General features: G+C 38.3%; 1 protein-coding gene and 1 pseudogene across 2 annotated transcripts in view; one reads left to right on the forward strand and one right to left on the reverse strand.

Moving 5' to 3' along the window:
* Window positions 1–27,998, forward strand: part of RELN (reelin) — a 649,217-nt gene that overhangs the window by 19,118 nt on the left and 602,101 nt on the right. The window lies entirely within an intron of this gene.
* LOC136384164 (GPN-loop GTPase 1-like) lies at window positions 1,306–12,702 on the reverse strand (annotated as a pseudogene).

The following is a 27,998-nucleotide window of genomic DNA, read 5'->3' on the forward strand; positions in this document are numbered from 1 at the left end:
TTTTCTGAATCTGGTGATGTTGAACTTCAGGTTTCCTCTAAGAATGACTGCTCCCTCTATTTCTATTTTCTTTTTTCTTCTTTTCCTTTCTCTTCTTTTCTTTTCTTTTCATTGACAGGAAGGGAGATAGTGAGGCAGACTCCCACATGCGCCTTACCAGGATCCACTCAGGGCTGATGCTCAAGTATTGAGCTGTTTTTAGCATCTGAGGGTGATGTGCTCCAACCAAACTATCCTCAGCACCTGGGGCCACACTCAAACCAACTGAGCTTCTGGGAAGAGGGAGAGAACAGGGGGGGGGCAGATGGTTGCTTCTCCTGTGTGCCCTGACCAGGAATCAAATCTGGGACATCTATATGCCAGGCCGATGCTCTATCCACTAAGCTACCATCCAGGGCTGCACCCTCTATTTCAAACAGAAGTCAAGTGACTGATGCCAGTAATTGTGACATGGGCTGTGCCCACACACTGCTGCATTCCTGTTCTCTTACCACTCTTGACAGGGCAGTGTCGTACCTCTTTGCCCTGTAATTTTGAGAAATAGTGGAAAAATTTAGAATTTTTTCTTATGAGTTCCAGTGAAATCCTCTGAAATTGTCCTCAGGACTGGGCCTTTCCAGTGTGAGACAGGAAACTAATCTCTAAATCTAATCACTTACTTGTAAGCAGTTAGTCTTCTTACCCACATAGAGATGTGCAGACACGAATGGGATCAAACTGTACCTATCACAGTTGGCTTTTTCGCTCAGCTATATATCTTAAGTATCTTTTTAAAATTTTTTAATTAAGAATTATTTTTCCAAGTCACCATTGAAAGCCGGATTCATATTCATTAATTATATGTTTTGTCCACTTTCTTCAACAAATCTAGTGTCCTGTAATGAGCTACCAAGCGTGAGGCACATTTCATACCAACAGTGATTGGTTGCCAAGGAGACTGTACTACCATTCTGTACAAGCTCATGTTCCCCTCGCCCTTTCTGCTAAAGGGAGGGAAACTGGTGGGTTAAGGGCAAGATGCTAGGGAAACAGAGGCCTATCAATGGAGATCTGAAGTGAACAATGTGTTCTTTCTCTGTTCCATCCCTCAGCAGCAAAAGTACTTGAGTTCAAATGATAAAACGTGAAGTTATATGCTTGAAGGAATACCAGCAGCTAAGAACAATCGGGTATCTTTCCTTGCAAAAACCCAAGGGAAAGCCCAAGGGGAGTCGGCACCTCCTGCCAGGGTCCTCTATCCCTGTCTTCACCGAAGTCAGGAAGTTTTCCTAATAGAAACTCTGCTATTCTGAACAGAATTCTTCTTTATAGCAACCCCAAGCAGAAGTAAGGGTAGTTCCCTCCCAGAGTTCCAATCTTTGGTACTTCTAGAAACCATTTGCTGTTTTTCTTCCAGTACTGTACCATTGATTCTTGAATAAAATTTTGAAACACTGGTTCCTCATGGCTTTGCTCTGTGCCTCTGTGGTATCACCAGTGTCACTGTCTGCTTCCTCATCCTCTTCATCCAAGGTTCCCTGATCAGGATCAAGTCCGAAGGGTCCTGCACAGGAAATACTCTGTCTGTCGCAGTTCCTGTGTCCAAGGCTACAGAGCCTGTATCTTCCCGAGGGCATTCCATTGTTCTTTCTGTTGCTGGCTCTGTGCACTGGCCAGGGACTTCTTCAATGTTCATATTCAGGACGATACTTCCTGTATATTTATTTGCCGCAGTGGTGACTTGCAGAGAGTTCATCTAGGTTGTACCCACAACTGCAGACATCCCTACCACCCTGAGTGAGCTGTAAAACTTTTAACACCAGGGTCCCTGAACGAGTCAGGTTACTAACATATGTAGTCTCTTGAGTCGAGGCCCCTAGGGAAGCCTCAAAATCTTATATCCGTTTCACTGCAAAAGCTGTCATCAATGATGCCTATTTTATTCATGACCCAATAGAAGGAAGATTGGTTTTGTTCACGATGCTGTAGGCATGGAGCATATTGGACGTGACTGTCACTGGGTTGGTACTCCTTGATGTGTCCATTACCTAAATGACAATGGAAATGAGGATGCCAAGGCCTCAGTGATGACTGTCCCAGAACTGACCGGGTAAATACTTCAGTCTACCCAGGTGTGTCACTCAAGACATATTTAGACATGTTATGGGGCTTTTCAATAAATGTCATCACCTGACCAAATCTGGTAGCAAAGAGATTGAGTAGGGTCACGGTGCCACCATTTGGCCCACTTTTATATTGTCTCCTGACTTCTTTAAACTTCAGAGTGTCACGAATATCAGTCTGGGCGGGAAAGGCAGCTTCGTGCACAGCTAGGTCCAGGGTGATCGCACGAGGGGGAGAGCCTTGGCTGTGCAGGTGTCCTCTGAGCCTCTCCCATAAAACAGTAGTTCCATGAAAGCAACCCTGTCAGCCTCATTTTTCCAGTAACCTCAGTGCCTGCGTTTGAGTCAAACTGGTGACAGCTACCAGGCAGCAAGATCTCAAAACTTAAGTATATCTTTCAATGCCAGTGAATGTAGAGCTTCATCTTTGTTTAGTGGCCACATAGCATTCATTACATTAAATGTGCACATACATGCTTAATCCCTTAGTATTCAAGTTTGGAATAATAGCTACATTGCAAGAGACTCTTTTACCCATGTTTATTATCCATTCCTTGATGACCAAATACTTTCACAGTATAAATAGGGCAAAAATTTCAGGCTCAAAATTTATAAATAACACTAAGTTATTGATACCTGCTGCCAAATTGTCCTCTGGAAAGCTTTCATTAGTTAACACCCCCCAGCAGCCTGTCTGTACACACACATGAATGCTGGGCAGTAGAATTCTTTTTAGTCTTTGCCAAATCTATGTGTTTGAAAAATAGTATTTTATAATTATTTTATTTCTACTTCTTTACTTACTAAAGAGGTTAAATATGTTTTATGTCTCATTACTGATGTGTTTGTATGTGTGTATATGAAATATCTATTAGTTCCTTTGGTCATTTTTCTATTTTAAAGTTCCTTTTTCCTAGTGGTCTGAAGAAATCTTTATTAATATCAGTAATTCTTTGTAATATGTGTTACTGGAATTTTTCCCCAGTTTATCCTTTATCTTTTTATTTTTATGTAATCAACCCTAGTAATTGTTTCCTTAATGCAGAGTAAGAATAACACGTGTTTCGTGGGATGTTCTCTGGATCAGACATGCCTGTATTCTAAACCTGGCTCTGCTCCTTTTTTTTTTTAGAGTTGGTTCTCATTTTTAATTTGCAGTTGATACTCTATGAAGCCTTGCAGAAAACGAATTAACAAATACTTAATTATTGTTCCTAGAGAAAAGAAAACATAGTATTAGGTTTACATGTGCCTCTGGTCACATTTTCATCAACTGATTAATACATAACCTTGTTTGATGTGTGTTTTCTGTTTAAAACACCTTATGTGAAATATATCACTGATTCATTAACATGTAACTCATGCATGAACATATTTTCTTTGTAAGGTTCATCATGGCCTTCTTATGCTTAGGAATACTAGAAAACACTTCAGCACTAGGCTTGAAGTCCATTTTAAACAGCAAAATGACCAAGAGAAAAACCCCAAATGTGAAAAATGTAGCATTGAATAATAAAGCTTGAAAAAGACACTTGTTTACAGTATGAAAGCTGAACTAGGAAGTCTCAGAGCATTTCCTTGTTTGACCTCAGCTGGACTTTGCAGTTGGGTGACTCAACCTTGCCACTCTGTACATTCTTGAATAACTAAAAGCACCTTGAGTATTGATTTGGGGTTAGGGGTTACAAATAAATTTTAGTAAGCAGCTATACACTACTCTGAAAGTCGCCTAACCTGTCTAAGTCCCCCCACTTTTTCTCTTTATTAGTGAGAGAAAAAGAGAAAGACACACACATAGAGACAGACAGACAGACACACACACACACACACACACACACACGGAGAAAGATGAGAAGCATCAACTCGAATTTGCTGCACTTGAGTTGATAATTGATTGCTTCTCATAAGTGCTTTGATCGGGGGGCTTCAGCCAAGCCAGTGACCCCTTGCTCAAGCCAGCGACCTTAGACTCAAACCAGCGACCATGGGATCATGTCTGTAATCCCACGCTAAAGCTGTTGACCCTGTGCAGAAGCCTGTGTCCAGGTGGGTGACCTTGGGGTTTGAATCCTGGGTCCTCAGCTTCCCAGGTTGATGCTCTATCCACTGTGCCACTGCCTGGTCAGGTTAAATACTTTTTCTTTATAAGTAAAAGGAAGATTTACATCATAGCGACATGACAGTAAATGAGGTAATAGATATAATAGGAAGCTGGTGAATGTTAGCCGCTATTATGGGATGGTTTCTGACTTGAGTGTTATGCATATAAAAGCTTTTTAGACCATCAAATTCTACCAATATTATTATGTTGATTTTCTTAGTACTTTTAAAATGTTTAGTTTTTGCATTTATCTCTCAAATTTATTGGTAATTCATTCATGTCTAAGAAGAATGGTACTGATTTAATTTTTTTCTGCATGTTCTGCCAGTTTTCCCAGTTCCGTTTATTGAATAGAACATTTTTCCCCCCACTAATTCTTAACTATTCTATTCTATAGTACAAGTAGTCTTTAAAGCATTATTTATGCCTGATCAGGCAGTGGCGCAGTGGATAGAGCGTCGGACTGGGGTGCGGAGGACCCAGGTTTGAGACCCCGAGGTCGCCAGTTTGAGCGCAGGCTCATCTGGTTTGAGCAAAGCTCACCAGCTTGGACCCAAGGTCACTAGCTCGAGCAAGGGGTTACTTGGTCTGCTGTAGCCCCACGGTCAAGGCTCATATGAGAAAGCAATCAATGAACAAGTAAGATTTTGCAACAAAAATCTAATGATTGATGCTTCTCATCTCTCTCTGTTCCTGTCTGTCTATCCCTCTCTCTGACTCTCTCTCTCTGTCTCTGTTAAAAAAAAAAGTCAATTATTATTATATTATTAAAAAAAGTCAATTAATATTATAACTTACAATTGGCCATTTTTAGTGTATAGGAATGTTATTAATTTTAATATAATTTATATGTAAGCATCTTGTTGAACTCACTGAATGGTTTTACACATTTTGTTTTACAATATTTTTAGAAATTTTCTGCCAGTTTTAGGAGGCATTTTTAAGGCATTAAAAAGTGCACAGGGCAGGATGGAGAAAAAAGGCAGATTGTGTACAAATCAGGGGTCACAACAACTTAATTTAACATCTTGCTGAATAAAATTTATTTCCAACAGGTCTTTAAGGCAAGAAGAGCACACTGAAAATTTTTTTTAATTTTTAAATTTTATTTAGGAAAATTAACTTTAACAGGGTGATATTGAGCAATAAGAGTAAATAGGTTTCAGGTGAACATTTCTATATCATTTGAATACTTAAATTGGAGGGGTTTTAAAACTTCAGATTATTAATTTTAGAAACATCTCTTTTGTGCATACAAAGGCCTCCACTATACAGATGGGAACCAGGATGCTAGACATACTACAAGAGATGAGATAGCCAAACAACACCAGCATTAACTGAGCTCGCATCACCAGGTGCTGGGACCTTCTCTAAACTCTGTGCAGTTCATTATTCTTAGATGAGCGCAGTGGTGGGATTCAAATAATTTAACAACCGGTTCTCTGCCATGATGACTGTTTTAAGTATAAAAAACAATATACTGAAAGGTAGTTTATTATTTTATGCATTTAATACTTAAATAAGAACAATAAAAGAGATACACAAAACTAGATTATAAGACTTTTAAACTATTAATGAAAAAATATTAAATAATACCTGACAAAAAACACTGAAACTGTTATTTAAGATATTTTCATATTGCTTCCTTTTTTTTTTGACAGAGATAGAGAAAGTCAGAGAGAGGGACAAATAGGGACAGACAGACAGGAAGGGAGAGAGATGAGAAGTATCATTCTTCATTGGGGCACCGTAGTTGTTTATTGATTGCTTCTCATACGTGCCTTGATGGGGGGGGGGGGGGACTCCAGCAGAATGAATGACCCCTTTGTTCAAGCCAGTGACCTTGGGCCAAGCCAGCGACTTTGAGCTTAAAGCCCAGCCACCTTTGGGCTCAAGCTAGCGACCATGGAGTTTCGAACCTGGGTCCTCCGTGTCCAGTCTGACACTCTATCCACTGCGCCACCACCTGGTCAGGCTCCATATTGCTTCTTGATTGGTGTCCTCACAACTTTTTTCACCTGTGGATGGAATGAACATTACTATGAGTGCTTAGAATATGCTGTTGCCAAGATGAACGTTAAAAAAAAGTAAGGAATGTAAATTTGTGATTTGCACATTGGGCGGCTGCCCAGGCGCCCACCTTAGAGAGAACCCTGATTACAAGTGTCTTTTTAACAACCAGTTCACTGAAATCAACAAAAAATTAGGTGTCGGTTTTGTTCAACCGGTGCGAACCGGCTGAACCGGCTGAATGCCACCACTGGGTGAACCTTATGAGGTTGCTACTGTTTACAGTTGGCAGAATGGAGATACAGAGAAGTATTGAAATCTATAAAATGCCAAATAAATCAGTCATCTTATTTCTCACCATTATGATTTTTTTTTTTAACAGAGAGAGGGACAGATAAAGACAGACAGACAGGAAGGAGAGAGATGAAAAGTGTCAGTTCTTTGTTGCGGCACCTTAGTTCACTTTTGCTTTCTCATATGTGCCTTGGCAGGGAGCTACTGCAGAGCCAGGGGCCCCTTGCTCAAGCCAGTGACCTTGGGCTTCAAGCCAAAGACTTTTGGGCTCAAGCCAGCGACCTGGGGTTATGTCTATGATTCCACCCTCAAGCCAGGCACCCCATGCTCAAGCCAGATGAGCCTGTGCTCAAGCTGGCAACTTCAGGGTTTTGAACCTGAATCCTCTGGGTCCCAGTCTGGCACTCTCTCCACTGCGCCACTGCCTGGTCTGGCCCATCATTATGAAATTTTAGTTGAACTTGATATGACTGGTTTTTTATATTTTAACAAAATTGTGACAATTCATGTCAAATTCTTTTAACTTTTATGAGGTTTTACAATTATTTTATTTTTTAGGCATAATGTAAAAATTTAGTATCACTTAGCATTTTTGGTTGATCATTTTCATCTTTTCTAACTGGCTCTTAATAGTTGAATGTCTCTTATTTCTGTTTGCAAATGACAGAAATAGTTCAGTGAAATGAATTACTAAATGGTTAGATTAGATTTGAACGGGGAAACAATATCCTTTGTCTTGTTGGATCTTTGGTTGAAGAGATTTAATTTCTTCTTTATATTTACTTATTTTTCTAAACTTATGCTATACATTTAATTTCCCTTTATTCTCTTTCTTATTTTCATTATATATTTAATTTTTAAAACAATTCTTCAACTTTACCTTGTTTCTCATCTTTAGTAAAACATGCAGTTTGGAATTGGTCTCATTAGGAATGAAAACTCTAGCTGCAGAGACTTTATTCAAATCCTTTTAGGGCAATGATCCCATCTGATCCTGGAGGGGTTGGTGAATTATACAGGGAAAGGGGTTTTGGTGGCTCTGTCCACACTTGTTTTCAGCTGGGACAGCTGAGAGTGCTGCCAGCCACTCATTGCTGTCACGCAATGGATTTCTCTGCTCTTTCTTAGTTATTTCTTATGGGGCACCAACTAGTACTCAATAGCATCTACTGGTGCCAGTAGACCTAGATGTCAAGCCTGTTGATGAGAGAGCAATCGTGTTGTGCACAGCATCTCTGGGACTGTCCCATACACGCTTCTTCCACTCCTTTCATTTTCCCCTTTGCTTTCAGCCTTGTTTAATAAGCCATTTGCTTGATGATTACATAGAATACATCCTAGAGTCATATTTAATCTCCCAATTTTTTTTCTTGTTTGAGGGAAAAGATTTTTATTTTCCTTTAAAATAAATAAATGTTTCTTGAGGGCCCGCTTTGTCAAAAAGTATTCTGGTTGGCCAATGAAATAAAAAGATTTCATTTTTCTTGTCATTAAGGAGTTTGTAAACTAGTTCAAGAAATATGTACATACTCAATAATAAATCCAAATGGCACATGCAAACACCAAACAATAAATGATGTGACAGAAATCACACAGGCCACATGAGATACCAGACTTCAGACACAGGAGAAGTCCTTCTGATCCAGAGCAATCAGAGATGTTTGGAATAGACCTCACAGCTTACAGAAAGGAAGGGGCGAGAAATGGGACCATAGGCCTGAGGAGCGGCATGAGCGAAGGAAGGCTGTAGAGACTTCTAGGAAGGACTTGGTGAACAGCGAGTGAGTAGTCTGCTGGAGCTATACACGTCTTTACAAGGAAGGCCGGAGGTAGGGCTGTCTTCAAGCAGGCTTGGCTGCATGCTGGACCTTTGCTCTCCCCGCTGTTATCCTCCTCTAGTTTGCAGGCATTGGGGAACCACTGGAAGGTTTTCAGCTGGGAAGCTGGACCTTGAGAACCTGTGTGGGATTTCCAGCAAGGCGTCTCCTGGACTTGGCTGTAGTAAAGGCCTGCTCCATCTGAGCACAGCTGCGGGGTGCAGCTTTGGGATTCCCTAGGGATGCATGAACGACTGCCCTAATCAGCTGGTGATCAGTGCAGCAGAAGATAGCAGGGCCCTCTTTTCCATGGGAACTATTGGCTTTTCAGGGAAGCTTGAGAAAGGGAGACCAGGAGGTAGTTTAGCAGAGTGAGTAGGAGTGTAGGCTTTGTTGTTGGCCTTGGAGTGTTAGAATCGGGCCTGTACCACTGCTAAACCTCAGTTTTCTCTTCTGTAAAGTAATAGCACTCATATCTTAGTAAGTGCATGTAAAGGGCCTACCTCATTCTCTGGCATATAGTAAATGCTCAGTAAATGTTAGTTATTACTGGGATGCTGGTGAAGAGGAGGCTGGGAAAGTTCACAGGGAAGTTACAGGGGAAAATAAGCAGGCTTGACTAATTGAATGCCAGGAGGAAGCGGAAGAAGGTAGAATTAGCAGTGATCCCAGCATCTGATTGTTGAAGAAATGGTGGATGCAGAAATGATGAAGGAGAAGTTTTGGGAAGAAATGCGGGTTCTCGTGTGAGGTTATGGATTCATTCGGTGCATTACTTCAGGGGAAAGATATGTACATTGTTGCAGGACAACGGAATATTCTCAAACTGGCAGTTCAATTAGTTTGTTCATCCAGTACTTACATTTGGAAAATAAAGAAGGTTCTGTAGCCTGGCTTCTGGTGCACTAATTTCTAATCCAAATAGTCATCTGTCCTTTGTAGAAAGATCCATAATGGATTTTTTATGTTTTATATTCTTATCATATTGTCATATACTATGTGCAAAAATTAATTTCTTAATTATATAAGATTTTGACAGGTAAACATGGATATAGGTAAGAATGATTCAAATGTTAGGAATAGGAAAAGACCAATAATACTGGTTTAGATCAGGTAAATTCTTATTTTAGTTCATAAAATTAAATAATTGTTTAATTTTAAATTAAAATTTTGATGTAAAATAAAAATCCTTTCTAAATATAGAATACTGTTCACATAAGTATTCTAGGTTCTCTAGCTTTATATGAAATAAGGAACTCTGATGTGCTGGCAAAAAAAAAATGATTTAGGAAGTTGCATTGATTCTGCCAGGTGAGGAGGGAGATATGTAAAAAAAGAACTATCATTGCTATTGATGTCAAGATTAATTTTCTATGCCCAGATGGATTATTTAGAATAGAGTCCTAGCCTCTATACAATTAGGAGACCAAGAACCAAAGAATAAAATAGAGTCCCTAAATTATATAAAAATGTTGGTTTCATTATATTGTTTTTATTCAAAGTCATGATTTTATGAGTATTACAGCACAATATTCCATTTCATTTATTTAGTTTTTTATTTTAAAAGGCTGCTCTCTAGTATTCCAAGTATCTTGAGGAAAAGTGCTCAGAGCAATCATGTTATTCACGTAGATAAAGGTAATTTATTTTAAGTTTTGGGTTCTTTTCAACATTTCTTGTGACTTTTTTTAACATTTATTTAATGCATTTTGTGTTCAGTAGCCTCTGAATATATCTATAAGCACTGTTTTAAAATTCCTTATTATTTTAATTGAAAAATGGATGTCATAAAACAGCAAGTTTGACATTTGGCCTAAGGTCCATAAAAGAAATAAAGGTTTTCTAGCCATGAGTTTAAAAAGCACAGTGCGTTCACATAAAAATGTGTTTTAAATAACATTTCTATGCATAATACTATGCTTTTTTACAATGCTTTGAAGTTTTCAGTGTGTCTTCATATAAATTATTTTATAATAAATCTTTGAGATGGCATTATTATTCTTATTTTAGAGATGACAAAATGGAAGTTCAGAAAGAGAGGGCGACTTACCAAGAGTCTCCTGACCTAACCTGGTGGAACTGGCAGGCATGCCAGGTCTCTAGCCTCTGGCCCCTGCCTGTGTCCTCTCTCAGAGTGGCCCTGTGTTCTCTAGTGGTCCCATTCCGTAGAGGATCCCACTCAAGTGTTTGAGAATGCCTTGGTGACGGTAAAGTAGTACTTGTGCATAAAGATAAACAAAGTGGCAGATGTTAAGTGCTTGTGTCTGAGATTTTATTTTTTATTTTTGGATCATAAAAAGGGGAAAGTAAATTGAAAGTTTCTGATTCCTTTTTAATTGAATTTTATTTGGTTGACCCTGGTTAACATAATTAAAATTGTGCCCAATTCTAGAACATATTTCTGTATACCATGTTGTGTGTTCACTGCCCTTCCCCCACATCAGGTCTTCATCCATCACCATTTACCACCCCGACACCCTCCTCCACCTCCCTCCCCCACTGGAAATCTCCACACTGTTGTCCGTGTCCATGAGGTTGTTTTTTGTCCTTTCTTGCTCAACCCCAGCTCCCTCACCCCCCACTGCCCGATAGCTGTCATCTCGCTCTCCGTGTACGAGTCTGTTTTGCTTGTTAGTTCATTTTCTTCATTAGATTCCATGTATGAGTGAAATCATGTGGTATTTGTCTTTCTCTCATGGACTTATTTCACTTAGCATAGTGCTCTCCAGGTCCAGCCATGCTGTCACAAATGGTAGGTTTCCTTCTCATTATGGCCAAGTAGTGTTGCATTGTGTAAGTGTACCACAGCTTTCTTATCTGCCCATATACTGACGGACACTGGGCGGCTTCCAGATCAAAGCTATTGTAAATAATGCTGCAGTGAACAAGGGGTGCATATATGCTTTTGAATTAGTGTTTATGAATTCTTAGGATATATTCCCAGAAGTGGGATCACTGGGTCAAAAGACAGTTCAGTTTCTAATTTTTTGAAGTAACTTCATGTTGCTTCCCGCAGTGGCTGGACCAGTCTGCATTCCCACCAACAGTGCACGAGGGTTCTTTTTTCTCGCCATCCTCACCAGCACTTGTTGTTTTGTGGTTTACTGATAATAGCCACTCTGACAGTTGTAAAGTAATATCTTACTATGGTTTCAATTAACATGTCTCTGATGATTAGTGACGTTGGACATTTTTTCATATGTCGATTGGCCAGCTGTATGTCCTCTTTAGGAAAATGTCTACTCAGGTCCTTAGCCCATTTTTTAATTGGATTATATTTTTAGTGTTCAGTTTTAAAAGTTCTTGATAAATTTTAGATATTAACCCCTCCTCAGATGTATCGGTGAGTATATTCTCCTGTTCAGCAGGTCGTCTTTTTATTTTGTTGATGGTTTTATTTGCTGTGCAAAAGCTTTTTAATTGGATGTGGTTCCATTTGTTTATCGTTTTTCTTGTTTTCCTTGCCCAAGGAGATAGATCTGAAAAAAAAGTACTGCGACAAGATTATGTCGAGATTTTACTACCTATGTTTTCTTTTAGGATTTTTATACTTTCAAGTCAAGTCTTTTATCTATTTTCATTTTATTCTTGTATACTATAGGAGAAGGAAGTTTCTAATTCTTTACACAGTCCAAAATTTAGGTATCATTGACTTAAATAATTTATTTAGTAAGCTCACAGGAATGACTATTGTGATAATTATACATTTTGCCCTGAGTATTCTGTGTGGGTGAGATATTCTTTCTGGAATAACCTCAAATGGTGGTGTCTGGTGCTAGCTGGAGGGCCAGTGACATCTGTCTCACACCTAAGAAAACAGAACTTTCTCAGCCTATGTAATTGTCTTCACTGGTTGGTGGTACTATGTCCTTAGACAGTATAAATGAAGTTTTATACTGTTGATTGTTTTACCTTAGTTTCATAGGCATACTCAAAAGTTTTTATATCAGCTAAAGTAATCACAATAGCTTTCTTTATTATAAAGTAATACATTTTAATTTACTTTTTTATTATTTCTGGTTAGATTATTATTTTTAAATATATTCTGTGACATTCAGACTAATTCTGTGTTTTGGTAATGGCAGATTGCTGAATTCATTAGTCCACCTATCTAATATATATATGTATATATGTATACATATATAGTGTTTATATACACATATATGCACACACACGCATACGCATACTTATAATGACTTCTGAATGAAATATCCAAAGAACTCTGCTTTGATGTGTCTTTTGTGAGATGTCCTCTTTCCTTCTCTATGTTTCTGTGAACACTTTGTGTTTTCCAGACTCGGACCTCCTGCCGAGGTGCCTCAGGAGCGGCTTTGTGGCAGGCCAGCTGTGCGTACACAGGGCTGTCAGTAGTGTGCATCACACTTGGTGGTGGGTGGAAGGGCAAAGGAGCATTAAGGAACAGAGAGGGAGGGCAGCAGAGAAAGGTGAATAGTAATGTGACAAGAAAAAGGGAAGTGGGGAAGAGTCTGACAAGATGTAATGGAGTGTGTGTGTGTGTGTGTGTGTGTTGAGAAGAGTGTGTGGCAGGGAGTTCAGGGGATAAAGCCGATTGTGGGGAGTGGAGGAGCTATTGTAGTATGTAGTTAAGTAGTGTAGTTAAGGATAGTAGTGAGCAGTGAGGGGAATGAGACTTTGGTAAGGGGAGTAGGGAGATATGTTTTGTTACAGCTGCTTTGTTTGTTACAAGATATTGCTTTCTCTTCTTCCTTTCCACCTGTATGCATTAAATATATTATGAATTAAAGTAATCTAGAAATGAAACAAAAAGAAAGAAAGCAAGAGAAAAAGAAAGGAAGGGAGGGAGGGAGGAAGGAAGAAACGGAAGGAAGGGAGGGAGGGAGGAAGGGAGGAAGGAAGAAACAGAAGGAAGGGAGGGAGGGAGGGAGGAAGGAAGAAACAGAAGGAAGGAAGGAAGGGAGGGAGGGAGGGGGAAATCTGCCTTCTAGCAGATTTTCTGCAGATTTAATGTATTTCCTCTCTGTTACGTGAACACATATATATTACTTAGTTAACAATCCAGGAATAACTATGAAATCTAAAAAGCCTGATCTGAAAATATTCAAAATATATAAAACTAATACAGATGCATTTGGGGGCCTGTTAGGGAGCACAGGGGCCGGGATAGAAGAGGGATGAGCAGGCATCTCCCGGGCCCTGTTGTGTGGTGTGTGGGTACACACATGCCTGTGCACACTGATAAAAGTAACTGTGAAGGTTCCCTTAGACATGTGGCAGGTTCTTTTTGATGTGTTACATATATGTAAAATACTGCTGTTAGGGTTGAGTCAGTTCTAGTAGAATTAGATAACTTTTTATAGTTAAACACCAGGGACTCATTCTTCTAGTTCCGATCCTTGACATAATTATTGTAACATCACCGATTTTTATTCATCAAACTATATATAAAAAGAATAATTTGTTTCCCTTCATAGATTAATTTTCTTCTGGAGTGGTGAGAAAAGTTTGAAAAAAAATTCTTTTTAACTTGAGACATATTTAAGATTTCTCTCTCAGAGAGAAAGGAGAGACCTTTTTAAACCAATGGACAGCATTCCAGAGATATTTCCAATGAGAATGGCTTGAAGAAGCCACCGTCGACAGCCAGTCCCCTCCAGCGGTGCCTCTGCCCCACGAGTCCTCTGCCCTTCCCTGGACCAGTGCCAGCGTTCCTTCCTGCTTTGTGGCGGCTTTCCTAGTCTCCTGTTACCTGTGTGCATGCTGCCAGTTCTGAATCTGAAGTGTTAATCTTCTCTCTGGCTTAGAGAACCCCAAGGCACCAAGAGCGTCCATCCATTGCCCTCCCTCCTTTTTTCCTTTCCATCTTCCTGTTTGCCTGCCATTTCTGAGCACAAGTTGTAAAGTTGCCAGGATGTTTCTCGGTCAACACTCCAGTGATCCCATTCTTCCCTGTTTCCGTCCAGGACAACAGTGCTGGTCCTCTACGCCTTCCTCTTTACTATCCACCTGCTTTTCAGGTCTGCGCTGACGTTTTAGTAGCTCTAACTAAGCTCCTAAAACCCTTGCTAATCACCTCTTTTGGGAGAAGGTGTACACGTGGTTTTCAGTCTAACACACATGCTATCTTCTCCTCGTTAACCAAGCTTTTATTCAAAGATTATGGTGTACCGTATGATTCCTAATTAAAAAGTTTTGAAAACTAGCCTAAAGGAGAGATTTTCACATGAGACTATTTTTATTTTATCCCAAATTATTCTGTAAGGATATACTTTTATGTCATGCTGATTAAAATTCATATTTTTTGCCAAGTTTCTTAAATTATGTTTGGCTTTATCCTGGCCTTTTCTCTTACTTACGGAAGATTGATTCAGCATTATCATCACCTTGTTTCCTTATTGAACATTTCTAACATTAAAATCAGTTTTATCAGGGTCTCATGTCTTTCAGGGAATTTATTCATTCAGGTGGTGGGTCATCTAGATATTAGAGTGACTTGGATGACTAACAGCAGGGTAGTAAGTAAAACTGACATTGCAAGTGAATTTTTTAACATCCAGGTGCTACCAGGGATATAGCACTTTATTGTCTATGTAGAATGCAGATATAGCAGTAGGTAGAGGATGAACTAACATGAATCCCTTCCAGACACATTAAATGCTGGATAAAATATGACAGAAAAAATTCAGTTGAGTGCCAAAGCAAACTAGGGAGTATCTTCAGGTACTGGAAATAAGAAAAGGGCCCAAAGATATAGTAGTTAGAAAATATAGAAGCTTACAGTGACCCACAGGGGTATCTGTACCCAACATATGCCTTAGGAGTTGAGCTTCCAACTCTGAATTAAGGATTTGGGTCTTTAAACCAAAAGAAAGATGGATCTCAATCCAGCAAAAGGTCCAAAGCAGGAATTGTTTTTTTTCTGTTTCTGCCTATCAGATTTGGTGTGTGACTTTTTGTCCTGCTTCTTGGGTGAGAAAATAGTCACCTGAGGGAAGCAAAAGCTAAAAAGCCTGTTGTCCATGCAGGCAGGGGCCTGAATCTGTACCAAGCACAGTCTGAGCCGAGAATGTGATGAAAGCACTCATCTCCATGTGTAACAGTTCCAGAAGAAGGGTGCAGCAGTGAGACAGGTGCAATAGTCAAAGGGATAATGGCTGAGAATTTCCTAGAACTAGAGAATGTTTGAGTCCTCAGGTTGAAAATAAATACTGAATATCACTGCATGGGATTAGTTTGAATGGTATAGAATCACAAGGAATTACCACGACATAGCCACTCCTCTGCTGTTGAGAAATAACCTTAAGTTTTAGCAGAAAGACAGAAATTCAATACCTGTTCATGGTAATATATTAATATACCTCATTAAGAACTCTATAGGGTCATAAGAGACTTTGAACTGGAAAACAGTTTGTCATTAAATCTACTTCTGTTTTATGGTTTATTAAATCAAAGCCCAGAAAAAATGGTTGAATCACTCAAGATCTCATAGCTATGGAAAGATAGGACTGGAATCCAGTTAACATTGCACTAAATAATACGCTGTTTGAAAAATTGAGCCACTGGATACCTGTGAGGTCTGAACATCAGACTGGCTGCTGCTGTGTCCTTTCCTGTGTTTGATGAGCAGAAGGGTCTGCCATAGCAAACATCTCTTTTATAAGTGACAGCCTTGTCTTTTTGTTCAGCTAAAAAAGCTATTTATTTTCCTCAATCATGCAAATTGGTGTCTTTGAGGCTCCTGAAATTACTATCCTTTAAAAAAGTCAACATAAAATATACCTGGAAGCATGTACCTTTGGAATATTGAAAGTTTAGCTGTATCCAGATTTAATGACAACTCTTCATCATTCCTGTTTTAATTTACCAAAACATAGAAACCGGTTCTGGCCTAGCCAGATTTAAGCACTTTGATAATCGAATTATAAAATTTGTTTATGATATACTAATTTTATGTCTAATTGTTCATTTTATATGTTCCATGCTAGAACTTGGTCTCACAGTATTTGGAAAGTCTAGTATCTTATATGTATTTTGTTCTGTCCCAGTTCAGACCTTAATTCAGACAACCTGAACTTAGAAAGCGCTTGTCAGTGGGTAGCCATGAAGGATGTATGAAGAGCAACTTCTTTTCCCAAATTGAAATTATTCCAAAATGGGAATAAATACCACTCCTCTCAAACACAAAGCATTCTCTTCCAAAGATGGTGACACTGTCACCATCACATATTTGGCAACTGTCCTTAACAAGAAGAAGAGGCGAAAGGAGGATTGAATTACATAAGGCTTCTGGGTTTGATCTTTTCTATTTACCAACATACTCACTACAGCTGCCAGTTCAGATTACATTCTCATTTGATATTTAGATTGGTCTATTTAATATTTTTATATGAAATTCTGTGTATTTCCCCAAACCAGTGCTTCAGAAATATCAGCACTGTCAAAACATGATTTGTCAAGAGCCCATCCAGGCTGCGTTAGTGAGGTGGTGGCGAAACCAGACGTTGCCAGTGATGGGGACACATTGTGTGGGCTTCCTGGTCTTGTTTGTGCTTTATGGCAAAAATGTTGTAACCAAAATAAACAGAAAAGGATAACCCTTTAAATTGTTATTTTGAGCTGTAGATAGGGCAGTACTTAAACTTTTTCAATAAACATTTTGCGATCAATATGACTTTAGTATAATTTCAATAGTTTGGCTTCCTTCAGAAGCTTTTGTCTTTCCCTGATTTTCCCCCTGCCATGCTGATCTTGGAGCAGAGCTCCCTTTGAAGTCAGCAGGATTCTTGGAGCTGGATCAACACACAGCACAAGAAAGAGGAAGGGAGGAGCCAAGCCTTGGGAATAGTTTCCCCAGAAGGCCCAGTGGTTGTGACATCACAGAGGAGTGTGACTTCACATAATGAAGGGTTAGCGTGGGGGGATTATGGCATTCTTAGCCATAAAGCACAAGCAAGACTCAGGGAAGCCCACACAATGTGACCCCATCACTGGCAACGTCTGGTTTTGCCACGACTTCACTAACGCAGTTTGGATGGGCTCTTGACACCTTTCAGTAAGGCCAGAGCCTGTTTCCATGTTAAAATACTGTTTTCTGCAGTAAGATGAAATTTGAAGATGGACTTTTTATGAAAAAGCGAAATGGTGTTTTATCTGAATATTTCTTTCATCCTTCTGTGAAAATGTCAGAGGAGGTGTCTTGTTCCACATCCTTACTATTAAACAACATAGTGACTTTAAATATTTTCCTGAACTTTTCACTGTAAACAGCTACTGTGTGTGCTTTTTAGTACACATGTTGCTAATGCTTTGTTTGAAAAGATACTGGTTCTTCATGTCTGCTTTTACCTCATGGATTTTTCGTTTCTGGTGACATGTTTTAGGGCCCCATAGATTTTCTTATAATGTCAGGTTTATATCAAAAGACAGAGACACAGAAAATGTGTTTAAAGAAAGGTTTATATAAATATTTCAGGAGAAATATTCATTTTAGTTAAAAACTAGATAGGACTGAGAGCAAGTTGTTGGGCAAATGAGTTTGTAAAATCTTTATTTTCTGGTTTTGCTCACTTTTATTGTTAAAAATGGCGCTGCCCATGTGAATGGCCGTTGCCCGGGTGATACGGCTAATTACCTTCATGCTTGGGAAGGAGCCTGGTTATGCTAATGTGTGCTGGAGGAGGGCTTGTCCCACCGAAAAGTTTTAAAAAAAGGAGCTAGGAGGCCATTGTGAAAGAGGCCACGTGGTTGCAGAGGAGGCAGGCAGCAAGATGGCGGGGAGTGGAGGGGCACAGAGTTGAGGGCCTTTGATTCTGGGAAAAACTGAAAAGATTCTCCTGGCTGTGGAACCCGAGACTGTGCGAATGGGTTTTGGTGCCCTGTGTTTCTTTTTACTTGTTGGCCGGTGCAAGTCTAGAATAAAGCTAATGGCACACCAGTTCTTGGCTATGTTGCTTCATTACCATCTGTCCGAATCTAATGCGCACCTGCGTGGGCCGCGACTTCTAGCTTTACAGATGTCAATTCATGATTGCTTAGGTAACAAGAGTAAAATTTTTAATTTAAGTAGGTGTACTTTAAAAATAGGTATTGTACAGTATGTTAGCAAAGTCAAAAATTGTAGAGAATTATACATAGCTAACATACGTTAAAAATCAGTATTTTATATTTTCTGACTAAGCAGATAGACTGTAGGATAAGAGAAGGAATCAGACCCAAGGTTCTCACTGATTCTTGTACTCAGCTCTCTGCTGTCTTGAAGTTCATCAAATAATTTACAAACAAAATAAAACAACAACAAAACCACTAGTTTAAAACAAGCCCTAAAAAGCAGTAAGTAGTGATAACACCAAATCTGAATTATTTCCTTGAGGATTAGCTTGACATTTGTTTCAATGAGGAGATGTTTGACATCAAGTGGGAACTGGTATCTGAATGTGAGTATAAGTCCATTAGACTTTTAAATTCAGGGACTCAAAATTCTCAGAAGGCCTAGAACATAGATGCTTGTGAAAGCTAAATCACATAAGCACATACAAAGGACATAATGGAAATGTTTTCATAGTAAGGAGTGCTGGAAGCTGTGATAAAAGTTCCAGTTAAAATACTAGAGTGAAAAAAAATGTCTCCTTAAAGCAGGATGCTATAGAAAAAAATTGAGATGAATGTAATTCCCACCCTGCTAAGTGTGCTTTATTAAGACTATGATGTAGTGATATGTGCAGCATCCAAAGCAGTATATAGTGATAAGGCAATTGCAAAATTTAAATGAAAGAACATAGTATTTTATTCCTCTCAAAAATACCATGTTTGCTCTCTAGAATATTATTCCTTCCTCTGTTTCATTTAGATGTAATCCAGAGATGATGTATAGAAGTAGGTATTTTTTGCTTATAGTTAAAGGTATTTGAAGCTGATGAACACATTGCTGCAAGTGGTGTCCGATTTCTCACTGATCTGATTGCTGGTGGCCTTGGGAGAAGACTAGGGTTCACACTAGTTAAAAAAATCAGCTGCAACTATAATGATAGAGAATTGGCTATTATTCTTTTGTGGAACAACATTTTAATATTATTTATACAAATTATGTTTTTAATAATGTTTTAGCAGTCTAATACAGAAACAGGAATAGGTAATCAGGCATTATACAATGTAGGAAAGGAAATATTTTTATGACAACTGTTCTTTAAATCTAACAGCATTTATAAAGAATCTTTAGCCTGACCAGGTGGTGGTGCAGTGGATAGAATGTTGGACTGGGACACAGAGGACTCTGGGTTGAAACCCCAAGGTCACTGACTTGAGCGTGGACTCATCTGCCTCGAGCACGGGCTTACTAGCTTGAGCACGGGGTCACTGTCCTGAGCATGGGATCATAGACATGACCCCATGGTCACTGGCTTGAGTTTAGAGGTCACTGGCTTGAAGCCCAATGCCTGTGACTTGAGCCCAAGGTTGCTGGCTTGAGCAAGAAGTCACTGGCTCAGCTGTAGCCACCCCTCCACCCGCAGTCAAAGCATATATGAGAAAGCAAACAATGAACAACTAAGGTGCTGCAACTAAGAATTGAGGCTTTTCATCTCTCTCCCTTCATGTCTGTCCCTGCATGTCCCTCTCTCTGTCTCTCATGAAACAAACAGATAAATAAAAAAAGAATACGTAAAATAAATTCAGAGTGTTGGTAGTAGAAATAGATTTAAATAACTGGATAGGGCAGATGTTAAAATCATTTAATAATATTTGATGTCAGACATGTCTGGTATTCCTTTTGAAGTTATATATTTGCCTTGGGAGAAGTGTCTGTTCGGGTCCTCTCCCTATTTTTTAATTGGATTGTGTGCTTGTTTGTTGCTAAGCTTTGTGAGTTCTTTATATATTTTGGATATTAACCCCTTATTGGAGCTGTTATTTGCGAATATCTCCCATTAGGTTGGCTGCCTATTTGTTTTGTTGTCAGTTTCTTTTGCTGTGCAGAAGCTTTTTAGTTTGATGTAGTTCCATTCATTTTTTTTTATTCAAGAAGACATACAAATGGCCAACAGATATATGGAAAGATGCTCATTTTCACTAGCTATTACAGAAATCCAAATCAAAACTATAATGAGATACCACCTCACACCTGTTAGATTGGCTATTATCAAAAGATAGGTAATACCAAGTGTTGGAGAAGCTGTGGAAAAAAAGGAACCCTCATCCACTATTGGTGGTAATGCAAATTAGTATAACCATTATGGAAGAAAGGATGGTGGTTCCTCAAAAAAATTAAGAATAGAGCTACCATATGACCCAGCAATCCCTCTACTGGGTATCTACCCAAAACACTCAAAAAGATTGGTAGGTAAAGACACCTGCACCTCCATGTTCACTGCAGCATTGTTCACACTGGCCAAGACATAGAAACAACCAAAGTGCCCCTTGTAGATGATTGGATAAAGATGTGATACATATATACAATGGAATACTACTCATCCATAAGAAATGATGACATATTGCCACTTACAACAACATGAATGAAACTTGAGAACATTATACTGAGTGAAATAAGTAAATCAGAAAAAGCTAAGAAGTGTATGATTTCACACTTAGGTGGGATATAAAACTGAGACTCATGGATATATGGATATAGATAAAAATGAAGTGATTACCAGGGGGAGAGGGAAATGGGAGTGGGAATAAGGGGAAGGGTGTAAAGAGGGACAAATATAAAGTGACAGAAAATGATTTGACTTTGGATGATGGGTATACAACATAATCAAGAGTTCAAATGCTCTAGAAATGTTTATACCTGAAACCTGTGTACTCTTACAGATCAATTTCACCCTGTTAAATTTAATTTTCTAAATAAAAATTTTAAAGATAAAGCTAAGAACTATATGATTTCACACGTAGTGGGATATGAAACTGAGACTCTTGGACTAGATAAAAGTGAAGTGGTTACCAGGGGAAGGGGGACGTGGGGAAGGGAGTAAAGAGAGACAAATATACGGTGATGGAGAATGGTTTGATGGGTATACTTCATAACAGTTCAAATACTATAAAAATGTTCACCTGGAACCTGTGTACACTTATTGATCAATGTCACCCCATAAAATTGGATTTTCTGAATAAAAAATTTTAAAAAGATTTTAAAAAAACATTATAGGTTTGCATAAAAATTGGCAAATTCTCAGAAGCCACTTTAGAAAACATGTCTAGATTTAGCATTTTATATGCCTTCTTTTGGATAACTGAATTCATGCTCCTAATGGGTTTTTGTTTTTTTTGTTTTTGTTTTTGTTTTTTTTTGCGAAACAGAGATAGGGACAGATAGGGACAGACAGACAGGAAGGGAGAGAAATGAGAAGCATCAGTTCTTTGTTGCAGCACCTTAGTTGTTCATTGATTGCTTTCTCATATGTGCCTTGACCTGGCGCTACAGCTGAGCCGGTGACCCCTTGCTCAAGCCAGCGACCATGAGCTCATGTCTCTGATCCCACACTCAAGCCGGCAATCCCATGCTCAAGCTGGTGGGCCTGAGCCCAAGCTGGTAACCTCGGGGTTTTGAACCTGGGTCCTCTCTGTCCCAGGCCAACACTCTATCCACTGTGCCACCACCTGGTCAGGCTAATAGTTTTACTTTCTCATACATTTCTTGAAATTTTATTATAGAATATGGCCTATTTTATAGGATCTTAGAAAATTATGATGTTAATTATTTTAAATTTTACCATGTCTTGAGAACATGATTTTCTTTAAATTTTTTTTTATTTTATTTATTCATTTTTAGAGAGGAGAGAGAGACAAAGAGGGAGAGAGAGAGGAGAGAGAGAGAGAGAGAGAGAGAGAGAAGGGGGAAGGAGCTGGAAGCATCAACTCCCATATGTGCCTTGACTGGGCAAGCCCAGGGTTTCAAACCGGCGACCTCAGCATTTCCAGGTCGACGCTTTATTCACTGCGCCACCACAGGTCAGGCATGATTTTCTTTAAAACATAAGTGCTAAAAGCTTGCTCTAATTGCCTTGTTTAGCATTTGATACAGAAATATAAATTCAGTCCGCCGAACTTCGGGGTCTTAACCATGCACCTTATGGCTAAATGTTGGATATAGAGCATATGAGAAGTACGGAGTAGAAAAGAAAATGTTTTTATCAAATATATATTCTGAAAATTCCATACTAGGTAATTTGTCCACTGGTAATAAAAGAAAGGGGTGCAGTGCAGAATGTCGTTGTCCCTCTCCCCCTGATGTGAATGAAGAGGCTAGTCCCAGATTTGGCTTTTGAACTATGTATGATTGGGGAGTTTACTCTCTAGTCAGTTGAAATTTCTGAGTATAGATAATACTGTCTATCCTGGATTTTTTCAAACAGAGGCATTTTAAGAATTAAATTTATTAAGCTAACTTAAAAATGAATATACATTTCAATTTATGCAAATTTGACATGAAATGCTCAAATTACTTTAAAAAGTCAATTGCAGTGCGATGAAGGAAGGTGAAAAAAGTTTATGCACACACACATATATACTGATTATATAAGGTAGGATGTGTTTGTATATATGTGGGTATGCATATATTCACCAAATGTTTCTTTATAGAACCAGCTCCTTAGAGCAGTGGTCCCCAACCCCTGGGCCTCGAACTGGTACCGGTCCATGGACCATTTGGTATCGGTCCGCAGAGAAAGAATAAATAACTTACATTATTTCTGTTTTATTTATATTTAAGTCTGAACGATGTTTTATTTTTAAAAAATGACCAGATTCCCTCTGTTACATCTATCTAAGACTCACTCTTGTTGCTTGTCTTGGTCATGTGATACATTTATCCATCCCACCCTAAAGGCCGGTCCGTGAAAATATTTTCTGACATTAAACCGGTCCGTGGCCCAAAAAAGGTTGGGGACCACTGCCTTAGAGCATCTAGAATGTAATTTCAGTCCAAAATGTGGTTCTAGTGTAAAGCATCCAAACAAAATACATGTAGGTATTAACTGTTTTTAAAAAGTTTTTTATGTTTTATTGAATATTCTTAATGCACTAAGATCTTAATAATGGTCATGACATTAACAGTCTATATAGTAATACACAGCTAGATACACTTGCTTATGCAATTGTGTATCTGAGTAGTGTTACTCATTTGATGAAAATGTCATATTTTTCCCCCACACAGTTAATTTTAGACCTAAATAAGACAGATTGAATACAAGTTTTATACTTAACTTTACTGGTAGACATTTTCTCCCCAGACTCCATGTTACCGATTTTAACAGTACCATCAATGACCTTCATGATATTCACAAAAGAGGTACAAAGTAGGTTATCTGATTGAGGAGTCAAGTTTGAAAATAATAATCTTTGTACTTTAGAACAATCCTTTTAAAATTATTTATTAATTTATTTAAATTGTATTTATTGGGGTGACATTCGTTTGCAAAACCATACAGGTGTCAAGTGTACACCTCAGTAAAACATCAACTACACTCTGCATCGTTGCCCAGAGCCCCAAGCAAAGTCTGTTTCTGTCCCCATTTTTTCCACCTTTGCCCACATACACCTAGCCCCCACCTCCGTTCCCTCTGGCCATCGCCACACTGTTGTCTGTGTCTATGTGTTATGTGTCTGTTTTTTGGTCAATCCCTTTGCCTTCTTTTTTTTTTTTTTTTTTATTTATTTATATAATTTTATTTTTTTAATGGGGTGACATCAATAAATCAGGATACATATATTCAAAGATAACAAGTCCAGGTTATCTTGTCGTTCAATTATGTTGCATACCCACCACCCAAAGTCAGATTGTCCTCTGTCACCTTCTATCTTGTTTTCTTTGTGCCCCTCCCCACCCCCTATCCCTCTCCCATTCCCCCCTCCCCCCCCGTAACCACCACACTCTTATAAATGTCTCTTAGTTTCACTATTATGTCCCACCTACGTATGGAATAATACAGTTCCTGTTTTTTTCTGATTTACTTATTTCGCTTCGTATCATGTTATCAAGATCCCACCATTTTGCTGTAAATGTTCCGATGTCATCATTTCTTATGGCTGAGTAGTATTCCATAGTGTATATGTGCCACATCTTCTTTATCCAGTCATCTATTGATGGGCTTTTTGGTTGTTTCCATGTCCTGGCCACTGTGAACAATGCTGCAATAAACATGGGGCTGCATGTGTCTTTACGTATCAATGTTTCTGAGTTTTTGGGATATATACCCAGTAGAGGGATTGCTGGGTCATAAGGTAGTTCTATTTTCAGTTTTTTGAGGAACCACCATACTTTCTTCCATAATGGTTGTACTACTTTACATTCCCACCAACAGTGTATGAGGGTTCCTTTTTCTCCACAGCCTCTCCAACATTTGCTGTTACCTGACTTGCTAATAACAGCTAATCGAACAGCTGTGAGGTGGTATCTCATTGCCGTTTTGATTTGCATTTCTCTAATAGCTAAAGAAGATGAGCATCTTTTCATATATCTGTTGGCCATTTGTATTTCTTCCTGGGAGAAGTGTCTATTCATATCCTCTTCCCATTTTTTTATTGGATTGTTTGTTTGTTTGTTGTTGAGTTTTATGAGTTCTTTGTATATTTTGGATATTAGGCCCTTATCTGAGCTGTCGTTTGAAAAAATCATTTCCCATTTAGTTGGCTTTCTGTTTATTTTGTTATCAGTTTCTCTTGCTGAGCAAAAACTTCTTAGTCTGATGTAGTCCCATTCATTAATTTTTGCCTTCACTTCTCTTGCCATTGGAGTCAAATTCATAAAATGCTCTTTAAAACCCAGGTCCCTGAGTTGAGTACCTATGTCTTCTTCTATGTACTTAATTGTTTCAGGTCTTATGTTTAGATCTTTGATCCATTTTGAGTTAATTTTTGTACAGGGGGAGAGACTGTAGTCCAGTTTCATTCTTTTGCATGTGGCTTTCCAGTTTTCCCAGCACCATTTATTGAAGAGGCTTTCTTTTCTCCATTGTGTGTTGTTGGCCCCTTTATCAAAAATTATTTGACTATATATATGTGGTTTTATTTCTGGACTTTCTATTCTGTTCCATTGGTCTGAGTGTCTATTTTTCTGCCAATACCATGCTGTTTTGATTGTCGTGGCCCTATAATAGAGTTTGAAGTCAGGTATTGAAATGCCCCCAGCTTCATTCTTTTTCTTTAGGATTGCTTTGGCTATTCGGGGTTTTTTATAGTTCCATATAAATCTGATGATTTTTTGCTCTATTTCTTTAAAAAATGTCATTGGAAGTTTGATGGGAATTGCATTAAATTTGTATATTGCTTTGGGTAATATAGCCATCTTGATTATATTTATTCTTCCTAGCCAAGAACAAGGTATATTCTTCCATCTCATTATATCTTTTTCGATTTCCCTTAACAATGGTTTATAGTTTTCATTATATAAGTCCTTTACATTCTTTGTTATGTTTATTCCTAAGTATTTTATTTTTTTTGTTGCAATCGTGAAGGGGATTGTTCTTTTGAGTTCCTTCTCAGTTGTTTCATTGTTGGCATATAGAAAGGCTATTGACTTCTGTATGTTAATTTTGTATCCTGCGACCTTACTGTATTGGCTTATTGTTTCTAGTAGTCTTTTTGTGGATTCTTTGGGGTTTTCGATGTATAGTATCATATCATCTGCAAAAAGTGATACCTTTACTTCTTCTTTTCCGATATGGATGCCTTTTATTTCTTTGTCTTGTCTGATTGCTCTGGCTAGAACCTCTAGTACCACATTAAATAAGAGTGGAGAGAGTGGACAACCCTGTCTTGTTCCTGATTTAAGGGGGAAAGCCTTCAGTTTAGTGCCATTTAATATGATGTTAGCTGATGGTTTATCATATATGGCCTTTATCATGTTGAGATATTTTCCTTCTATACCCATTTTGTTGAGAGTCTTAAACATAAAATTGTGTTGTATTTTATCGAAAGCCTTTTCTGCGTCTATTGATAAGATCATGTGGTTTTTGTTCTTTGTTTTGTTGATATGGTGTATTACATTAACCGTTTTACGTATGTTGAACCATCCTTGAGATTCTGGGATGAATCCCACTTGATCATGATGTATTATTTTTTTAATATGTTGTTGTATTCGATTTGCTAGTATTTTGTTTAGTATTTTAGCATCTGTATTCATTAGAGATATTGGTCTGTAGTTTTCTTTTTTTGTTCCATCCTTGCCTGGTTTTGGTATGAGGGTTATGTTGGCTTCGTAAAATGTGTTTGGAAGTATTGCTTCTTCTTCAATTTTTTGGAAGACTTTGAGTAGAATAGGAACCAAGTCTTCTTTGAATGTTTGATAAAATTCGCTGGTATAGCCGTCAGGGCCTGGACTTTTATTTTTGGGGAGGTTTTTAATGGTTTTTTCTATTTCTTCTCTACTAATAGGTCTGTTTAGGCTTTCTGCTTCTTCTTGACTCAGTCTAGGAAGGTTGTATTTTTCTAGGAATTTATCCATTTCTTCTAGGTTGTTGAATTTAGTGGCATAAAGTTTTTCATAGTATTCTACAATAATTCTTTGTATATCTACGGTGTCCGTGGTGATTTCTCCTCTTTCATTTTGGATTTTGTTTATATGAGTTCTTTCTCTTTTTTCCTTGGTAAGTCTTGCCAAGGGTTTGTCAATTTTGTTGATCTTTTCAAAGAACCAGCTCCTTGTTCTATTAATTTTTTCTATAGTTTTTCTGTTCTCTAATTCATTTATTTCTGCTCTGATTTTTATTATCTCCTTTCTTCGGCTGGTTTTGGGTTGTCTTTGTTCTTCTTTTTCTAGTTCCTTAAGGTGGGAAGTTAAGTGGTTCACTTGGGCTCTCTCTTGTTTGTTCATATATGCCTGAAGTGATATGAACTTCCCTCTTATCACTGCTTTTGCTGCATCCCATAGATTCTGATATGTCGTATTGTCATTTTCTTTAGTCTGTATATATCTTTTGATCTCTGCACTTATTTCTTCTTTGACCCATTCATTTTTTAAAAGTATGTTGTTTAGTTTCCACATTTTTGTGGGATTTTTTTCCTCTTTTTTGCAGTTGAATTCTAGTTTCAAGGCTTTATGATCAGAAAATATGCTTGGTACAACTTCAATTTTTCTGAATTTGCTGATGTTGTTTTTGTGGCCCAACATATGGTCAATTCTTGAGAATGATCCATGTACACTGGAGAAAAATGTATACTCAGTCACTTTGGGATGAAATGTCCTGTAGATGTCTATCATATCCAGGTGCTCTAGTGTTTTGTTTAAGGCCACTATGTCTTTGTTGATTCTCTGTTTGGATGACCGATCTAGAGCCGTCAGCGGTGTATTGAGGTCTCCAAGTATGATTGTATTTTTGTCAGTTTTTGTTTTAAGATCAATAAGTAGCTGTCTTATATATTTTGGTGCTCCTTGGTTTGGTGCATATATATTAAGAATTGTTATGTCTTCTTGATTCAGTGTCCCCTTAGCCATTATGAAATGGCCATTTTTGTCTCTGAGTACTTTTCCTGTCTTGTAGTCAGCATTATCCGATATGAGTATTGCTACACCTGCTTTTTTTTGGATGTTATTTGCTTGGAGTATTGTTTTCCAGCCTTTCACTTTGAATTTGTTTTTATCCTTGTTACTTAGATGAGTTTCCTGTAGGCAGCATACAGTTGGATTTTCTTTTTTAATCCATTCTGCTACTCTGTGCCTTTTTATTGGTGAGTTTAATCCGTTTACATTTAGTGTAATTATTGATA

The sequence above is a fragment of the Saccopteryx leptura genome, chromosome 12 (genome assembly GCF_036850995.1).
Source record: "Saccopteryx leptura isolate mSacLep1 chromosome 12, mSacLep1_pri_phased_curated, whole genome shotgun sequence".
In the NCBI taxonomy this organism is placed as follows: domain Eukaryota; kingdom Metazoa; phylum Chordata; class Mammalia; order Chiroptera; family Emballonuridae; genus Saccopteryx; species Saccopteryx leptura.